This window comes from Protopterus annectens, chromosome 1.part0, assembly GCF_019279795.1.
Source record: "Protopterus annectens isolate FY-2018-M chromosome 1.part0, PAN1.0, whole genome shotgun sequence".
Lineage (NCBI taxonomy): Eukaryota > Metazoa > Chordata > Ceratodontiformes > Protopteridae > Protopterus > Protopterus annectens.
Genome location: NC_056725.1, coordinates 410756129 through 410774865, shown reverse-complemented (window position 1 = coordinate 410774865; position 18737 = coordinate 410756129). Strand labels below are relative to the sequence as shown.

The 18737-nt window shown below is 41.4% G+C and overlaps 1 protein-coding gene across 1 annotated transcript in view; it reads left to right on the top strand.

Annotated features, from left to right (window-relative positions):
• The window catches only part of LOC122813297 (solute carrier family 22 member 7-like), a 1073907-nt gene that overhangs the window by 80850 nt on the left and 974320 nt on the right, over window positions 1–18737 (top strand). The gene's annotated exons all lie outside the window — the stretch shown is intronic.

Here is an 18737-nt window from a genome sequence, read left to right as displayed (position 1 = left end):
TACATCTCCTGCAAATAGGTCACTGTGATGACCACTTTGATGTAATGCAGTTAACCCCACCACAGGGCGGCTGCAGTGGTGCAGTAGTTAGCATTGTCACCTCACAGCAAGAGAGGCTCTCTGGTTCGATCCTTGGCTGGGGTGTTTCCTGTGCAGAGTCTGCATGTCCTCCCTGTGGTCATGTAGGTTTCCTCCAGGTGTGTGTGTGTGTGTGTGTGTGTGTGTGTGTGTGTGTGTGTGTGTGTGTGTGTGTGTGTGCCTTCCGTGGAAGGTTGGGATCTGGGCAGGCAACTCAACACCATAAAACTCCACTGCCAATCATGAGCGGATGGGTGATCTGCTGTGGTGACCCCTAACCGGGAACAGCTGAAAGAAGAAGAAGAAGTTAATCCCACCACAAGTGAACATGCACATTTCGCAATATGTCTAAGAGTAACAGTTGTGTGCATGGTAAAATGCATGACCTTAACATGCCTGGGGTATTGAAGAGCCACAGCAGGACAATACCATACTCACCAGCTTCAGGCTGCTATCCCACATCTAGAACAGAAGCACCTATGTAGTTTTGGGGGAGAGGTATTGTCAGCAGACTCACATGTTGCCTTGGTACAAGATGAATGCTACTTTCCTGCACATGTACAGTACAAGCTCTGATACTATACAATTTGCTGTCCTTCACCATAGATGTGCACTTGTGCGCATTACAAAACCCCACGCACAAATGCAGTTTGACCTGACGTATGCATCTAGATACTCTACGGAAGCCAATATGACTGCTACAGTATTCAATTGATGTGCACGGGGACCTTACCTGGATGCTCCTCACCTGTTGTCTGGGTGCCACCCACCTCCACGACTTGTGTGTGTTGACTTTGCTGCCATGTGGTGGCTGCCCCAAGGTTGGCAAGGAGCTCTACCATTGGTGTAAGTGGGGCCTGCATAGCAGGATCCCCACCTGTGGTGGTACGGTCCCTGGCCACGGCAGCAGCCCTTTGCCGGGCATGGAGTATCAGGTCAGTCGCCCAATGCCTGACCTGATTGTATGTGCGTCCACGGTGGCCCAAGTTGTTTACTTGTGAACAAGCTTGTCCCATAGTGTGGTCCACTTCTGCAGATTCTGTTCTGGCCAAACATCACCCCATGGTGCTGGATTATCATATTGGTAATGGCCGCAGTTTCAGCTGCAGTTTATGCTGGCTACCTTGCATGCTGCATTTCACCTGGAAGACATAACCAGGGAAACACATCACAGGACCTCACACATTGGTCAACATTATTTACTTAACCTGTACATCAAGGTTGATTAGCATTATCCACCACTTATAACCACATTATACCCCTGCCATCAATCAGCACAGTATGAGCTTGCATTGAACACCTGGTCCTGATGTGTCATGTCCCCCCCCTTGTGTAGAGGGATGACAGTGGCCATCTTCCTTGCAGATGGGATGTCAATGGTGCTCAGGCTTTGCTTGCATACAGTGTGTAATGGAGCTGGGAGCATATGCTTGAGTTCATGTAGGATGCAGACAGGGATGTTATCAGGTCCCATGGAGACTTACTTTTGTTGCCTTTGATTAGGTATTATGGACCTGCTCCCTGATGATGAGGGGAGGGGTGCGGGTGCTGTGCATATCCACCTATACTGATGGTGGAACAGGAGGGTGATGTTTTCCCTTAATCTGTCTGCAGCAGGTTGGCTGTAGCTATGCTGTGTGTGTGTATGTGGTGTGATTGACCACCAGTACAGGGTGGGTTGGGTGGTTGCCTCTGAGATTGAAGACATATGTGAAGATGGCCTTGTGATTGGCCTTGGTGGATGTGTCCAATTTGTACTCATAGTTAGCCTTACAGTAATTTACATGTAATCTTATATGCTTGTTCAGACACAGGTTGACTTGCTTACAAGTTGGTGCCTGCTCCTACTTGGCCCTGTACAGCCAATATAGTGACCAATTATGTGGTTTGTGTATTGCTGCTATCCAGCAAAGGGGATTACTCTACCTTGGTGAAGGCAGGTTTTACGAGTCAGGTATTGCCGATTGCCTGCAGCTATGTAGGTGCTCATATAGCTGTTTGTTGTATGGACACAAGGTCTTAACACAGTTAGACACCTCTCCATTTTCAACCTGATAATCATGCTTTTTCTTGTACCCATGTCTGTGTCAGGGCAATGCAACAAACAGTAGTTGTAGATATTTATGTCTGTTGCATGCGCAGAAACTTAGATTACACATGTGTACAACATGTAGTGCTTATTTACCTGACATTTTGCATCTCATGTCTGTTGTTTTGAGGCTTCCAGCTAGACCTACTCATACATACATGTGCACAGGTAATACCTGATATACATTTCTGTTCTATGTCTGTATGGCACACTGTATTTACTCTCTTGCTTCCCAGTAATACCTCTCAACCTGTTAGAGCAGGACATCTGAAGGATGACACACATAAATGGGGGGCAATGGCCCAAAATTAGTGATGCATTATTAATATTGCTGTAACACACTTTGGTCAGTTGGTAGCACAGTAGGCTTTGCATTCACAGAAATACCCTGGAGCATGTTCGACACTCATATGTATGCTATTATGTTTTAATGTCAGTCTTTACAGATTTGCCAATGATTTCCCAGACACAACACAACTCTCTGAGCAAATGACTACAAATATGAGGCACACATATGGTCACTGTGCATAACACTGGATAGTTGAATGGTATGAGCTCGATATATCACATGCAGTTCAAAAGACACGTCTGCAATAGTAGTTTACTATGCACATATCCTGTATAGGTCTCTTAGATTTGTGAGACAAACATGTATATCATAGTTGTATTCACTGGTGACATATGGATATTTACGACACCCCACTAGCTGGCCTAGCAGTGTCACAGTCAGTACTGTTCAACAGACACTCCAGTAGTAGTCATATGTGAGCTGTTTTTTCCTGGGGTGACTCAGGGGCCTGAGTTGTGATGTATGCCACTGCAGACAGACCCAGATGCTATGGCCACACGTGCTGATCAGCAATATATCACTACAGTCTTGTTGAGACATATTTTTTAACATCTTACTTCACATTATTTCTTACCCCCTGCATTTCACTACATGCTTACTTGTTTGACATACCTTTTTTTAACCCAAGTATTGCTGGTTTCTGTTTCTGTTTCTGTCTCTGTCTCTCTCTCTCTCTCTCCCTCTCTGCCTACACATTTAGTGGTATAGACCTGTTTTATATAGGCAGCAGCTTGCCTTTTGTAGTTAATGCTCATGAGCAGGTGATGGCCTGTGCACCAATTGGTGTCCCCCACTTGCTAATTGCATGTAGAACAGCTGTGTTGTTATACCTATAGCCAATGGCATGGCCATACACTCCTATAATTCGGTACTTCAGGTGGGGGTTGCCCCTTTTCCTTGCCTGTGAGGTGGATATCATGGAGGTGTGTTGACAACAGCATCACAGAGGGTAGTTGGAAATACCTTTTTCAACAAAAAATGTGGAGACAGCACAACAAAATGGGGGAGAAGGTTCCAGACTTAGGGACAGAATGTAAGTATTGCTGTTATACAGTTGGATTAATGCTAGCTTAACAGGGTTTGTGTGGATATGGATTTTCTGCATGATTTTAACTCTGACAATGTTATGTGGTTGACATAACTCTCAACTGTAGAGCTATCTGCAGAATAGCCAGAGGTTTGACTCTTATTTTTGGTATGTTCCTCAGACAGTTTTTGTCCTTACAAATCAGTAGCATACTCTGGTGATTGCAGTCTGAAAATGCTAACATCCATTTGTGTTTTGGACTTCATATCCCTCAGAAAAGATATGTTACAAGAAATCCTGTAACACCAGCAACCTTTTCAGTTTATAACAGCAATAGTTCAAATATGGCTCTGCTTTTGGATCTCTGTCCCTCAATTATGTCAGGCATTGTCCAAATGTCATGCAGTAAGAGGTTGATAGTTATGGTATATAATTATTTAGTGGCTTCATTCCTTATATCATCCCAGTAATGTAGCAGAATGCCAGACATGTTATGAGGAAGAGGCCATATATATATGAGGACAAAGCCTGGACATTCTGTGGGAATCTGTACAGTTGAGAGATCTGTGTATGTCTGGTGATTGTTAACAGACTGTCATGACTGTGTAGCAGTGTAGTGTGTAAATGTTAGTTGGGATGTGTAGGGAGGGGGGGTAGATGTAAGTGTCATGGCTCCTTTTCTATCTGACTGTGCATGCTGCTCCAGTTTCTGGTGGCCAATTGGCTGTATATGTTTGTAGGGGCAGACTGAGATATGTCCCGTACCACCTCAGAAATCCTAATTCACTGTGACTTGGGGCACTATATGTAGGGGTAGTGTGTCATTGGCAAACATGATATTTTTGTTCACACAGTCATTATACTCTAGTGTTCATTTGGCTTACCAGTATGTCACTGTGACTGTGGTGAAATTGGTTGTAGGTATGCACGTTCACACCGGTGTCTTTTCTCACTACTGTTACATCCCTGTAGTGCCTGATATATTTACAAATGCATGTGTAATTCCCCATAGCTGATTTGGGGTAGTGTTGTGTCAGTCTGACTGTAGTTTGGATGGTGCTTGGTGACATGCTTAGCAGCTCAGTGTAGTTTCCCTAATGCCATGTTATGTCCAGATATGCTTAGGATGTGTAGTTGTCTGTCTCATATCTTTGGTCTGGTCCCCATAAGTGTTGTGCATTTCTGACAAATCAGTGGGATGATGAGAGGATTTAAGTCATTAACTAATGAGAAGCAAACTGAGTCTTGCACTTGTGCTATTTCAGTCAATATATTTTAGAACAGACGGTGTTATTGCAGCAACTGTCTCAGCTTATCTACTCAAGTATTTCAAAGATGTCCCTATTTTCATGGCTTTCTACCCCCACTTTGTTATTCTGGGCCCAGATTCGTTGCACTAAGGGGTTCTGAGCAAACCTGTCAACTGGCTGGATTGTTTCAGAATGTCCAGGTTTATTGCTCATATTTGTGGTCTGTTCCATAAATTATTTGTATTTCTCTAGTAAATCACTGTGATGATCTGAGGATTTCTGCCAGTAAATGATGACATGCATATCAGTTTCAGACCTCATATCCTTCAGAAAATGTATGCTGAAACAAACCCTGTTACTCTAGCAACTTTCTACATTTATAATAGCAATATTTAAAATACATACCTAGTTATGGCCCATTGTCCTCCCATTTTGACATCCTTTGCGTAGATGTCTTGCACTAAGAGTTTGAGAGGTATGGTTCTCAGGTATGAGTGCATTACATGTTGTGTACACACACACATATATATATATATATATATATATATATATATATATATATATATATATATATATGTATTTGATATATTTTTTCATATATATGCATCTCCATATATATATATATATATATATATATATATATATATATATATGTATATGTACACATACAAAACCTGAGTGATTCTGATTCCACAGAGCTTTTTCCCTACTGTTGAAAGACTCTTCGAAATGATATGTTTGAAAAAGCATTAGAAATGCCTACAGCTCAGATGGTGTAGTGGTACATTTTTCTGACTATAATGTACAGTGACCTGGGTTTGAGACTTGGCCGTGCTGACTTTTTTGTTGCTAGGCAGAACAGTGGCTGATGGAGACAGAGTGATAAAAGCAGTTTTAAGTGGCTTTAAGTGAGTTTGCATGACTCTAAGTGATGCCAAGATACAGTTAGCCGTTGAGATTCTTAATCCGTTTAGGCTTCACTTAGCATCATGCAAACTCACTTTCTCCTGCTTACTCCCGCTTACATCCATGCTAATTTCTTTAAAAGAAAAGAAAAAGAGGTGATAGGAAAGTGATAAAAAGGGGACATGCAGAGGGAAAAACAATATGAAAGGTAGCTATGGATATGTAGAATGGGTGTAGGGAAGGTCCATAGCTGTCCATTTCTTATACAGAAACAGCTGTGGATTTATACAGAATTTGAAGGTGAATGTGGACACTCAAACCCCAGATAGGGGGGTGAGAACAACAGAAATGTATTGTCAAGCCAACTGGACCAGTTTACATGTGTCCAGTGGACAAGTGTGAAATGGACAGCTATGTATGGGGCGATATTTTTTTTGGGACAGAAGCCCCCTTTTTTAAGGAGAGAGTGGGATGTTGGGGATGGATTGTAGGTGCATCTGGGAAGGTAAGTTGGGTAGGGAGACAGACAAGACGGACGAGACAGCAGATAGGGGTGGTGTATGACACAGGGGGGTAAACACCTTGGATGGGGAGGGTGGTTAAGAATCAGAGGCCCATGAGCCCCCATATGGATACAGGGGGACTGACATCCCTACTCACAGGTAGTCACCACTGCACCTTCACAGCCCTGATGGTGGCTGTGCTTGGGGCTGGACAGGAGGGGCAGCCTGCTCCTCAAAGTGTGCAAGCTGTCCCTCCATCTGGTGCATCTGGCCTCCCAACTTAGAGCGGATGACACTGTGCACCATAGCCTGAAACTGATGGCGGATGATGGGCTCATCTCCACACCCACACCCAGGTGGTGCAGTGCCTGCAGAAGATGAAGTTCCAGGGTGGGTCCCAGACATGCTGGGACCAGGTGCCACAGCCAGATGGGGTAGGCCAGGGTACCTTTTTGGTTAGGCTTATATAGGCCCTAGGGCTAATAGCCTAGTACCTACCTATGAACCTATCTGCTGGGATCAGCTTTCCCAAACGTGCTATGGTGCTGAAGTTTTCCAAGATATATTGGTTAGTCATGAACAAAACATTTCAATATTAGTTTTAACAGCATGCATGGGTGTTCCAATTAACCCACAACAACAGATGTGAAACAGTTGCATAGCAAACAGAACACATGCATAGATGGAACAACAGTAAGCATTGTAACAACATGCCAGTAAGAATGATGGCAAAAGGCCACTAACAATGGTATTTGAACAAGGTATGTTAACATGCAACCAATTAATTATATGAACATTAATGGAACATGTCCCAACATTGGGTTTTGTGAAAACATACCCGTAGTATATGAATAATTATTAGTGATGCAGATGAAGGGTGAAGGGGAGAGGTAAAGTCCATTAACAACTGCATAAGCTTCTATTTTTCACAACAGTACTGCTCAATAATATAGAGGTCTGCCCTCACTTTACATCTCCCTATGGCCTACCTATGACATACCCATATTTGTGAGGTGGGCCATGTAGATGGCCTTCTGTACAATGGTGCCCACACAGTGGGAAACTGTCAGGCTGCTACCAACCTCGGTGCACAAGTCACCTCACACCTGATTGCATGCTCAGTACATTATTACTGTCATACTTAGTGTGGATGACATCTGCCACAGCAGAGGGAATGATGCATCTCCTGGCATTCAGTTTGTGGTAATATTTCTTGCACCAGTCAGTAATTGGGTGAGTTTCTCTTAGGGGATGCTCACATCAGTAGGGGAATGTAAGGCAGTGGCCAGCTTGCAAGCATCTGTACACCTGGTCAGCCACAGACCACTGCTTTTGCCCTATACCTCAGATACATATATCTCAAACAGTAGAGGGCCCCCCGACCGATCCATGGGGTACATCGTTGTGGATGAATATAGTAATAGAGGTGGGTTCCACTACTTTGACTTAGTGGGTACTATCATTGGGCCCTGTAGCTACCCATTTGGTAACCTACAAGTTGGTGCCTAGCTGTGTAGGCATATGTATCCTGTCCATCTGGTGATTAGTGTGAGAGGATTTGGCTAGGTGAAGGTAGGCATTGTTCACTATCTTCCCCTCATCCCTGTGTTTGTTGACGACTGCACAGAGGTTGACCAGGTTTAACAGGCCTGATCTCCCTTTGACAATACCATGGTATGTGGGACCAGGCATTTCAATGTTGCTGATGTCCCTGTTCATAATGTCCTTGATATTGCCTTCCATGCCCTTGTAGAGCAGGCTAATTAGGCTGATGTGCATAATATTGGATGGGTCAGTGGATTGCTCTGCCTTTGTGTATAGGGATGACAGTGGCTGTCACATGTGCAGATGGGATGACACCAGTGCTCAGGTTGTGGTTGGCTACAATATGGAATGGATCTGATAGCCCATGCCTGTATTTATATAGGATGCAGCCAGGGATTGTATCAGGCCTATGGAGACCTCTATGTGTTGCCTTTGAGGGGGCATTATGGACCTGCTTCCTGATGATGAGGGGAGAGGGGGCAGGTGCTGTACATGCACATGTGTACCAGTGGGGGACGGGGATGATGTTTACACTTCACCTGTCTGCAGCTGGTTACCTACATCTATGCCATACATGTATGTGGTGTTATTGACCACCACTACAGAGCAGATTTGTGTGTTGCCTCTAGAATTGCAGACATATGTGTGGAAGGCCTAGTAATTTGCCTTGATGGATGTGTACAGTTTGCACTCAAAGACAGCCTTAGGGTACATCACCTGTGCCCTTATTTGCTTGTGCAGACCAAGGTGACATTGCTTAAAATGAGGCACCTGTTCCTTCTTGTCCAGTCCAGCAATTGTTTCCACCTATTATGATATTTGTGTCTTGTTGCTGTCCACCACAGGCATTTATCCTACCTTGAAGGAGATGATGTTGTTCTGTCAGGTATTGCTGAGTCCATACAGCTATGTAGGAGCCCACATAGTATTGTGGTGTGGGCCTGGACATGGCTGCTAGTTTCAAAAAATGGACATTGGCTGTACAGCTATTTCTACCTGCTCTGAGGGGATTTATAGTCATTTGCGTACTGTTCATTCTGTTTGACAATGTAAAGGTGAGGCAGGGGAGATGGTGACCTGAACAGCGATGGCTATGTGGTCAGATATTACCAAGAAGGATAGCACTGTAGGAGTGCTACAGTGACTACTCGTGTTGGTTAGGACCAGGTACAGGAAATTTCCATCTGCCATAGGAGTGTTGACCGGTTGATCCACTGCATTGCCATTGACAAAGCCAAGGAATCTCTGTGCATTCATGTTCAGGTGGCACAGGTCATGCACACTATGGTTGGGTATTTGAAGTCACCCAGGATCAGGGTAGATGATTGAATCCTGACAGATTCCAGCAGGTCCCAATAGTTGTGGTGGGTGTCCATAGTCATGGTTGGAGGCCTGTAGCTAGCTATGATTTGAGTAGGTGATTTGTTTACTGTTAACAGCACTTGGGATGTCACCCATGCGTCATACTGTTTGGCCAGTATGGAGGTGTGTATGTGTATGCTAATGTTCAGCACTCCACCTCCTGTGGCTTTGCAGGCCTCCATTTTGGGTCTAAACATATGATGGGATGAGTGACCTGGCAAGGTTGCTGTGCTGTCCACAGCTACAAAGCAGTTGTGAGTGACTGCACAAATGTCGGCATCCTACAGGACAAGGTACGCTTGCATTGACATGGATTTCATGGTAAGACACCTACCTCCTGTTAGAGCAAGACATCTGCACAAAGGCACACATCAGTGGTGGGCAAAGGCCAGTAAATAGTGAATCTAGCTGAAACACACTTAGTTGCCAGCAAAGACTGTGTCGCATTCACAGGTCTCCTCTGCAGGATATGATATCTGACAATCAAATGTATGCCAATATGTTATGACTTCAGTCTTTAATGGGTTGCCAGTGATGTGCTAGACAATACACAACTGTCTGAGGCATTGACTACAAATATGAAGCAGACATATGGTCAGTCTGCAAAACTCTGGACAGTTGTCAGGTATGGGCTCAGTATATCACATACAGTTCAACACACACATTTGCACCTGTAGTGTAGTATGCACATACCCTATATAAGTCTCTTTCATTTGTAAGACAAGCAAATGTATCATAGTAGCATGCACAGGTGACATGAATAATTACAACATCCCAGGTAGCTGGCCTAGCAGTGACACACTCAGTATTGGACAACAGATACTCCAGAAGTAGTCGTACATGATCTTACCTTTGCTGGGGTGACTCAGAGGCCAGAGATGTGCTCCATGTCAATACAGATGGGGCGGGGTGACTCAGGAGCCAGAGATGTGCTCCATGTCAATGCAGACAGGGCAAGCGGGAATGACCATAGGTGCCAGACAGCAGCATGCAAGTCCAGCAGGTCTTGTTGTGGCCTAATGTTTAATATTCCATTTGACATCATCGCATCCCTCCTTCTGCATTCCATTACAAGTTTACATGATTGACATACCTGTTATAGTGCTCAAGAGTTTCCTCACAACAATGCAAATGGTTAGGTTTGTGTAGTCGCAGTCTGTCTTTGTGTAGATGGGTTGAGACTGTGTCGCATAAGCAGCAGCTTGCCTTTTGTAGGTATTGCTCATGAGCAGACGTTGGCCTGTGTGCCAGTCGGTGTCTCCCACTAGCTACTTGCATCCAGTGCAGCTGTGTTGGCTTTCCATTTGCCAATGCCATAGCAACACAGTGTTATAATTAGGTCCTTCATGTGGGCCTTACCCCTTTTCATTGCCTGTGTGGAGGACATTATGGAGGTGTGGGGGCTACAGCTTCACAGACAGTAGGTGGGAATACCTCTCAGGACAGGACATGTAGAGACAGCCCAACAACATGGGGGACAAAGCTCCAGAACTGGTTACAGACTGTAAGTCAGTAGTGCTGTTATACACATAGAGGGTTGCTAGATTAACAGAGTCATCTGGACATGCCTTTTCTACATGACTTGATGTCTGACAGTGATATGTCTCTGACATACCTCTCAACTATCCTGATATCCACAGACTGCCCAGAGGTTTGCTTGTTATGTTTGGTCTGTTCCTCAGACATCTGTTTTTGTGGAATCAGTAGAATAATGTGAGGATTGCAGTCAGTAACTGTTGACATCCATTGGTGTTTCAGACATCATATCCTTCAGATATGTTATGTTACAACAAAGCCTGCAACACCAGCAACTGTTTCAGTTTGTAACACCATTATGTGAGATATGTCCCTCTTTCCATTCCCCTGTCCCCCAAGTATGTCATGCTTTGTCCAGATGTCTTGCAGTAAGAGAGTCAGAGGTATATGATATCATTATTTAGTGACTGCACTCCAGGTATCATCCCATTGACTTAGCAGACTCCTGGAAGTAGTATGCAGCAGTGGGCATGAATATGGTCTCACACCCTGGACATTCTGTGGAAATCTGTACATATGAGAGTTATGTATGTCTGGCCATTGTGAACAGACTGCCATGATTGTGCAACAATGTTGTATGTAGATGTTTGTTGGGCTGAGTAGGGAGAGTAACAGATGTGAGTGTCATAGATCCTTTTTCTATCTGACTGTGCATGCTGCTATGGCTGCTGGTGGTCCATCAGGTGTGTATGTGTGAAGGGGCAAACAGAGAAATGTCCTGTAACACCTTAGGATTCCCAGTACACTGTTAATTGGACCAGTATATGTCAGTGTAGTGTGTGACTGACAATCAGGATATGTTTGTTCAAAAAGTCATTCTACTCTAGAGTTCATTTGAGGTACAGATATGTTGCTGTGAGTGTGGTCCAAATGGTTGTGGGTGGACATTTCTGCACCACTATCTGCTTTTCCCCTATAGTTCCATCCCTGTAGTGCATCATAAATTTGGATATACATGAGCAATTGCCCAGAGCTTATTTGGGGTACTGTTGTGTTGGTCTTACTGTGGTGCAGAAAGTGCTCAGTGACATGGTTGGCAGCTGTCACAGGTTTTTCCATTCTGTTACATGACTGCGGTCATACCTCTCCACTGTCCAGATGTCTAGACACTGTCCTGATGTGTGGCTCATGTTTTGTCTGTTGGCCACAGCAGTTGTGGGTTTTTGACAAATCATTGGGATGATGTGAGCATTGACATCAGTATATAATGACATTCATTTGTGTTTCAGACCTGGAATCTATCTGGAATTGTATGTTAAATCAAACCGTGCCACTCTAGCAGAGGTCTATGCGTATGACAGCCATATTTCAAAGATGTCACTATTGTTTGCCCTTTATCCCCCAGTTTGTTGGTCTTTTGCAGATGTGTTGCAGTAAGAGGTTGGTTTTATATATACATATATATATATATATATATATATATATATATATATATATATATAGATATATATATATATATATATATATATATATATATATATGTGTGTGTGTGTATATGTATCTATATATGTATATGTATATATATATATATATATATATATATATATGTGTGTGTGTGTGTGTGTGTGTATGGATATATATATATATGTGTGTGTGTGTGTGTGTGTGTGTGTGTGTGTGTGTGTGTGTGTGTGCGTATGTGTGTGTGTATGAATATATATATATATATATATATATATATACATATATATATATATATATATATATATATATATATATATATATATATATATATATATGTATACATATATATATATATATATATATATATATATATATATATATAAAGCCAGGACTCTAACTATTCCACTATCCTGGCATTAGGATTTCAGCTGTATATTTTTATTTATCTCCTCTAGGGTGTTTAAGCAATACTGGACAGAGGGCCATAACGTGCACATTTGCTCAGCTACACTTAAACATCCATTAGCATGGAAAAAAAAATAATTATTTATGGCCTTGTACAGCTTTGTTACTCTAGGAGGTTGATCGATACGTGAGGCAGGCATCTGGGCATTCTGCAGACAGCTGTACATTTGAGGGCTTTGCCCATATGGCACTTTCAGACGGCAGACATTTCTGTTTCAGTCTTCATACCCTGCAGGAAGTCAGTGCTACTGCAAAACTTTTATTCTGTCAGCTTTCAGGTTTGTCAGTGCAATATTTAGAATGTGTCCCCATTTTTTGGCTTTGTCCACCCATTATTTATGGTGTTGTACTGCTTTATTTCTCTAGGAGGATGAGAAGTATGTGAGGCAGGCATCTGGGCATTCTGCAGACACCTGTGCAGTTAACAGCTATGGCTGTATGGTGCTTTCACATGGCAGACATTTCTGTTTCAGACTTCATACCCTGCAGGAAGTCAGTGCTGTTGCAAACCTTTTATTGTATTACCTTTCAGGTTTGTCAGTGCAATATTTAAGACGTTTGTCTATTTTTGTGGCTTTGTCCCCCCATTATTTATGGCTTTGTACTGCTTTATTGCTCTGGGAGGGTGAGATGTATGTGAGGCAGGCATCCGGACACTCTGCAGAGACCTGTACAGTTAATGGCTATGGCCGTATGGCACTTTTACAATGCAGGTGGTGTGTGACAGAACCTGTCACACACCCCCTACATAGTTTTTTGGCCATATGCCCAACCACCGTAAGCTGTTCTCTTTGATCTTCTCTGCAATTGGAACTACTTTGGCTTCTGCTCTGATGTCCTCAGTTCTTCATCTGTCTTAGTGTGCATCTTACCACCCTTCTCAGGCACTTCATCTCTATCACATATAGCTTCTTTAACTGTTCTGCCTTTACTGCCCAGGATTCTGTAACATACAGTAGTACTGGTCACACCACTGTTTTCTACACCTTACTTTTCAGCTTCTTTGACATTCTTAGTAATACACTATCACTTATACTCTGTGTCAGTTGGCTGCACCTCCTCTGATTCTAGCTTTGACAACCTCATTCAAACTTCCCTTGTCCTCAACCACCCCTTACAGATATCTGAAGCTGTTAACCTGTTCCACTTTTTTCTCTTCCCTCTCAGTTCTCAGCTTTTTCTCATTTCCCTATTTTGCTGCCATTACAACTGCCTTATCTGCAACTCAGTTTCATCTCATGTGCCCTCAGTTTTGCATTCCATTCCCCTATCCTTTGCTGAGGTTCTTGATCAGAGTCTGCTGCAATATCACATCATCTGCATACAGCACCTTTTTCGATCTTCTCCTTTAGACCTGTTTGCTAATGTAGCTCATCACCTGTAGGAATAGCAGTGGCTTCAGAACTGAATAACCCCGAATCATACCTACTCCCACTGGGAACCTCTTTCTGACTCCAAACAATGTTCATACTTGAGTCATCAGGTCTTGTTACATAGTGTACACTAATTCTAATAGTGTTTCTGGGACTTCAAACTACTACAGCACTGCCAAAAATCAGCTTTCTTGGGACCTTGTCATATGCTTTCTTAAAGTCTAGAAATGCCCAGTTGAACTCTTTCTTCATCTCAAGCTTCTTCCAACTATCCGTCTCACTGCAAACATTGTGTCTGTTGTGCTGCATTCTTATCTGAATCTGAACTGCTCATCTCCCATATTACTTTCTACTAGAGTGAGTATTCATTTATCAGCCACCCTCTCCAGAACTTTCATGCAGTGTGGTAGGAGTCTGATACCTCTACAGGGCCCACCATTTTGAATGTCTCCTTTGATCTTGTACACACTTGCAGTAGTATGCTTATTCTCCTGTCATCTGGGACATGCCTTTCTCTCCATTCTGCTATGACTACTCTCGGGAGCCATTTTTCCCCTATCTCACCCAACATCTTGATCATATTTGCTGTTACCACTTCGGAACCTGCTGCTTTCCCTGACTTTATTATCCATAGTGCTTTTATTACTTCTTCTAGGGTGGGCTCTTCCTCTTCTTTCATATAGGCTGTGTTTGGGGCAATACAGATTCTTTGGGGTTTTCTTCATTCCATCTGACTTTGATTTCCTGTGGACTAGTGAGCAGGCTTTTGATGGCATCCCTTATGAAAGGAGTTTGAGTGTCTTCTTTATCTTTCTGTATTTTCCTTGCAAACTGGTAGAATTTCTTTGTGCCACACACTGACTCACATTGCCGAAGCTGGTAGAGTGCCTCTGATGTTTTGTTCTTTGCTACTGGAACTCCTGTTGTCTTAGCCTGTTAGCTAACCAGTATTCCTTCTTAGCCTAGCCTGTCTCTTCTGTCTCCTACTTTTTCCTGCACTCCTTTGTTTTGATGATTTCCTGGTTTGGTCTTCTGCATTCTACCACCAACTTTCCTTATGTACCTTATTTCCATATATGTCTCAGCTGCATATCTGTTCTATAGTCCCCACACATGCTGTTTTGATGCACTTCCATTCTTCTTCATTTCCACCAATTTCCTCTTCTTCCTGAGGTGCTAATGCCTTGAATAATTCCTTGAACTCCTGTGCTTTCTCTCCAGTCAACTTCCAGGTCTTTAGCCTAGTCTTTGTTGACTGTAGATCCTTCTATTTCCTCTGCTTACAACTGGTTGTGGCAACCGATAGTTTATGCTATGAGCTGACACTTTCACTGAGGATGATAGTGAGTGACCTGTATGCGCATGTTAGAACAGAGACATCACAGGATATGAGGACTGCATCTGTCCACATGGGTGAGGCAACAAGTATACAGAAGGAGAGGCTGTTCTAGACTTTTGTATAGACAATGGCTTGATGGTGGCCATCACATGGTTCAGCAAGAGAACCAGTCACAAGATCACATACAAGAGTGGCCAACATGTAACTCAGGTAGGCTTCCTGTTCGTAACGAAAAGGCACTGGGGTAGAATCAGTTATCGCAAAATCATCACCAGTGAAACACTCAGCTTACATCAAATGCTTTTCACTGCCAGAAACCATTTCCTTCATATTATGCAATGCTATGGATTAAGCCAAGCCAATTAATCCCATGTCAAAAAACATGTGGCTGTAATATGAAAATGCTAGTGCGGTACTGAGCTACATATTTTTTAACCAAGATTGGCTGCAGACCAGTTAACAAGCACTGGCTATCTGCCTAAATAATTCTTTGTTAATGGTAATGGTGGTAATTTCAAAAAATGTTTCAAAGCAAGGCAGAATGAATTATTTGAATAATTTTAATTCATATTTAGGAATTGAATTACTTGGTGAACAGGTATTTCAATAATATTTAAGTTGTTGTGAGTTGCAAAATGGAACATGACAGGAACCAGTTAAATGAAGAGTACATGCGAATATGCTATATTATATGTATTATATAAAATATTTCATAAAACATTAAATGAATATTTTATGAAATGAATTATACATAACATGTTATATAATCTATTAAATAAAGCAACAGGTTTGCTATTAGATCGCCTAGAGCAATTTTTAGGATTTACATTGTTAAACATAATATTTTGCAACATGCCAATACTAATTCTGAAATAAAACACTTTAAAATGGAGGAACCTGGTTGGTGTGTCTACTATGGGTGCACTACTTTTAATTGTGGCTAGATGACATGCTGACATTGAATGACTGGGTATTGTCTACTATAATGTTTTTGTGCTTCCATGCTGTGAAAGGCTCTAAAATGAAGTACCTTTAAAACCTGATCTGGAAACAGACAAATAAATAAAGTAATAAATATAAACAACTATATGCATTTGCTTCATCCTAACTAGGGTGCACTAATGTGCTATACTGTGGGTTTTTTTACCTTGATTGTCTACATTGTGTGCAAAATTAAGTGGCAAAGATGCTGACAGATATATCTTATTTGAATCATAATTACCTCTCTGATATGGGATTTCCACTGGATGCCAGGATAGTAAGGTCTATGTTTATGGTGCTAATACTTAAATGATCAGGGCCCTATACATATGTAGCGAAAAATCTTTTTCCTTTGAACCCCACTCCAAACGTCTGTTCTGCAGAAAGAAGGATGTTGGTGATTCTTCTACAGAGTTACATTAAAATATGTGGATATTAATCATTTTCTTATTTACTACTTTGCCCTGTCATGTGGAATTCTGCCTTACTGGCTTGATTATGTGAACATGAGCACTCTTATAAGATGTCTCTAAAATACCTTATCATTAGGATACTATGCTTAAGCCTTATTTGAAGGTCCTGAGTACAATTTGCTTAATACGTTTGTGTCACTGCAAGTTAATATTTAACCATTTAACTGTTAATTAAACAAACTATAATGCCCTTTAGGTTGGGAATTACAGGTAAATAATGGATCTTCCAGGACTGATGTGGCCTTGTACTGCACTGCACTTAGATAATGGGCTATTTGTTAAATTCCAAACACAACACAGCAACCAAGCAGATAACAGATGGATACAATCGCCACTATGGAGACCAGTTCACAAAACTCTTTATATAACTTTTATTGTGTACAAAACGCCAAACACTCCAAAAGCATGAATGCCTTAGTAAAAATCACACACTGCGTTTTCGTCACTACTCGACTTCATCAGATTAACCAATACATCCATTAAAATGCCTATATATAGTCTTTACCTTAAGTATAGTTAAGGGTCAATTTGTCAGGGGTAGCCGCATGACAAGTTTGGAACAGGATTTCAAAAATGAATGTGATTTATTAGAAAAGATGTTCAAAGAGAGAGGCTACCCCAAAGAATTTGTTGAGCAAATAAGGACAGAAGTGGATGAAGGAAGAAAGGGCAGATTTCAACCAATATACAAAGGACAAGAAAATGGAGGAATATCCAATTCCGCTATAAGTATAGGACCAACAAGTGTTAATAGTAAAAGATCTGAAGACTATTCACAGGCATTAGTATTGGAATACAATGGTATAAATAGTGGAATAAGTAAGATATTCCTTAAAGAATGGGATAGGTTTCTAGATTTTTCTGATGTAGAAGGTATATCTAACATCCCTAAGAAAATAATTTACAGGAATTCAAGAAATATGGGCAATATTTTGGAAAGTAAGAAGATGCCCAGTACCAGATATAATAATAAGAAGGGTACTTATTAAGTGTGGGCATTGTGCCCAATGTAGTTATGTATTAAATGGGGAAGGGCATTATATTCAAAGCAGGAATAAAATGATAAGTAGTCCGGAATATTTTAACTGTAACACAAAAGGGATAGTGTACCTTGCCTTTTGTGAAAAGTGTGGTTCCTTTTATGTTGGTAAATCCGAAAGAGCTCTAAGAAAACGAATTTACGAAGATATTTATGAAATTTCTACTAAGAAAGAGAGTAATGCTCTATACAAGCACAGTAAAATGTGCAAGGAATATAAATTCAAGTTTTTGATTATAGAGCATATTCAAATAGATATTCGGGGGGGACCTTGGGAGACTAGAATCGAGTATAGGGAGCTGTGGTGGCAAGTAGCATTGAATGCTGATGAATATCCAGGGTTAAATGACAACATAACTATATTACCCCTACTGAAATTAAGAGCAGCCAAGTTGTAGGAAAACAATTACCTACTTTAGCCACCAGAGGCCCCCATAGTCCCCTTCATCTGGATTTATAGAATATAATATGGAATCCAGAAATGTCTCTCCAAGATTACAATATTATGATTTTAATATATTTTTATTTTATTTTACATTATGTTTACTATTTACATTTGTTTAATAATATATTTCATCAATTGGGAACATCTATGAGTCTTCTGGAATGTACTTGTATTTATATCTGAATTCAGAATGTTTCATGTGTTTTTAACATACAATAAATGACAATATGCTGCTAGTTTTTAAAATTTAAAGTATATATATATATTTTTTTTTTCATGAAATATGCTATATTTTAAATATTTATTGGAATATTTATATAATATTGGCATTGTTTTTAATTTATTTGCACATAACCATCCTATATGAAATATACGTTGGATGGTGGAAACGTAGTTATGGTGTATGGAGGACTAAGCACTTTGAGCATTTGGAATTGCTGTTTTAAATTTTGATTGAACTTAATTAATAATTTATTTAAGGTAAAGACTATATATAGGCATTTTAATGGATGTATTGGTTAATCTGATGAAGTCGAGTAGTGACGAAAACGCAGTGTGTTATTTTTACTAAGG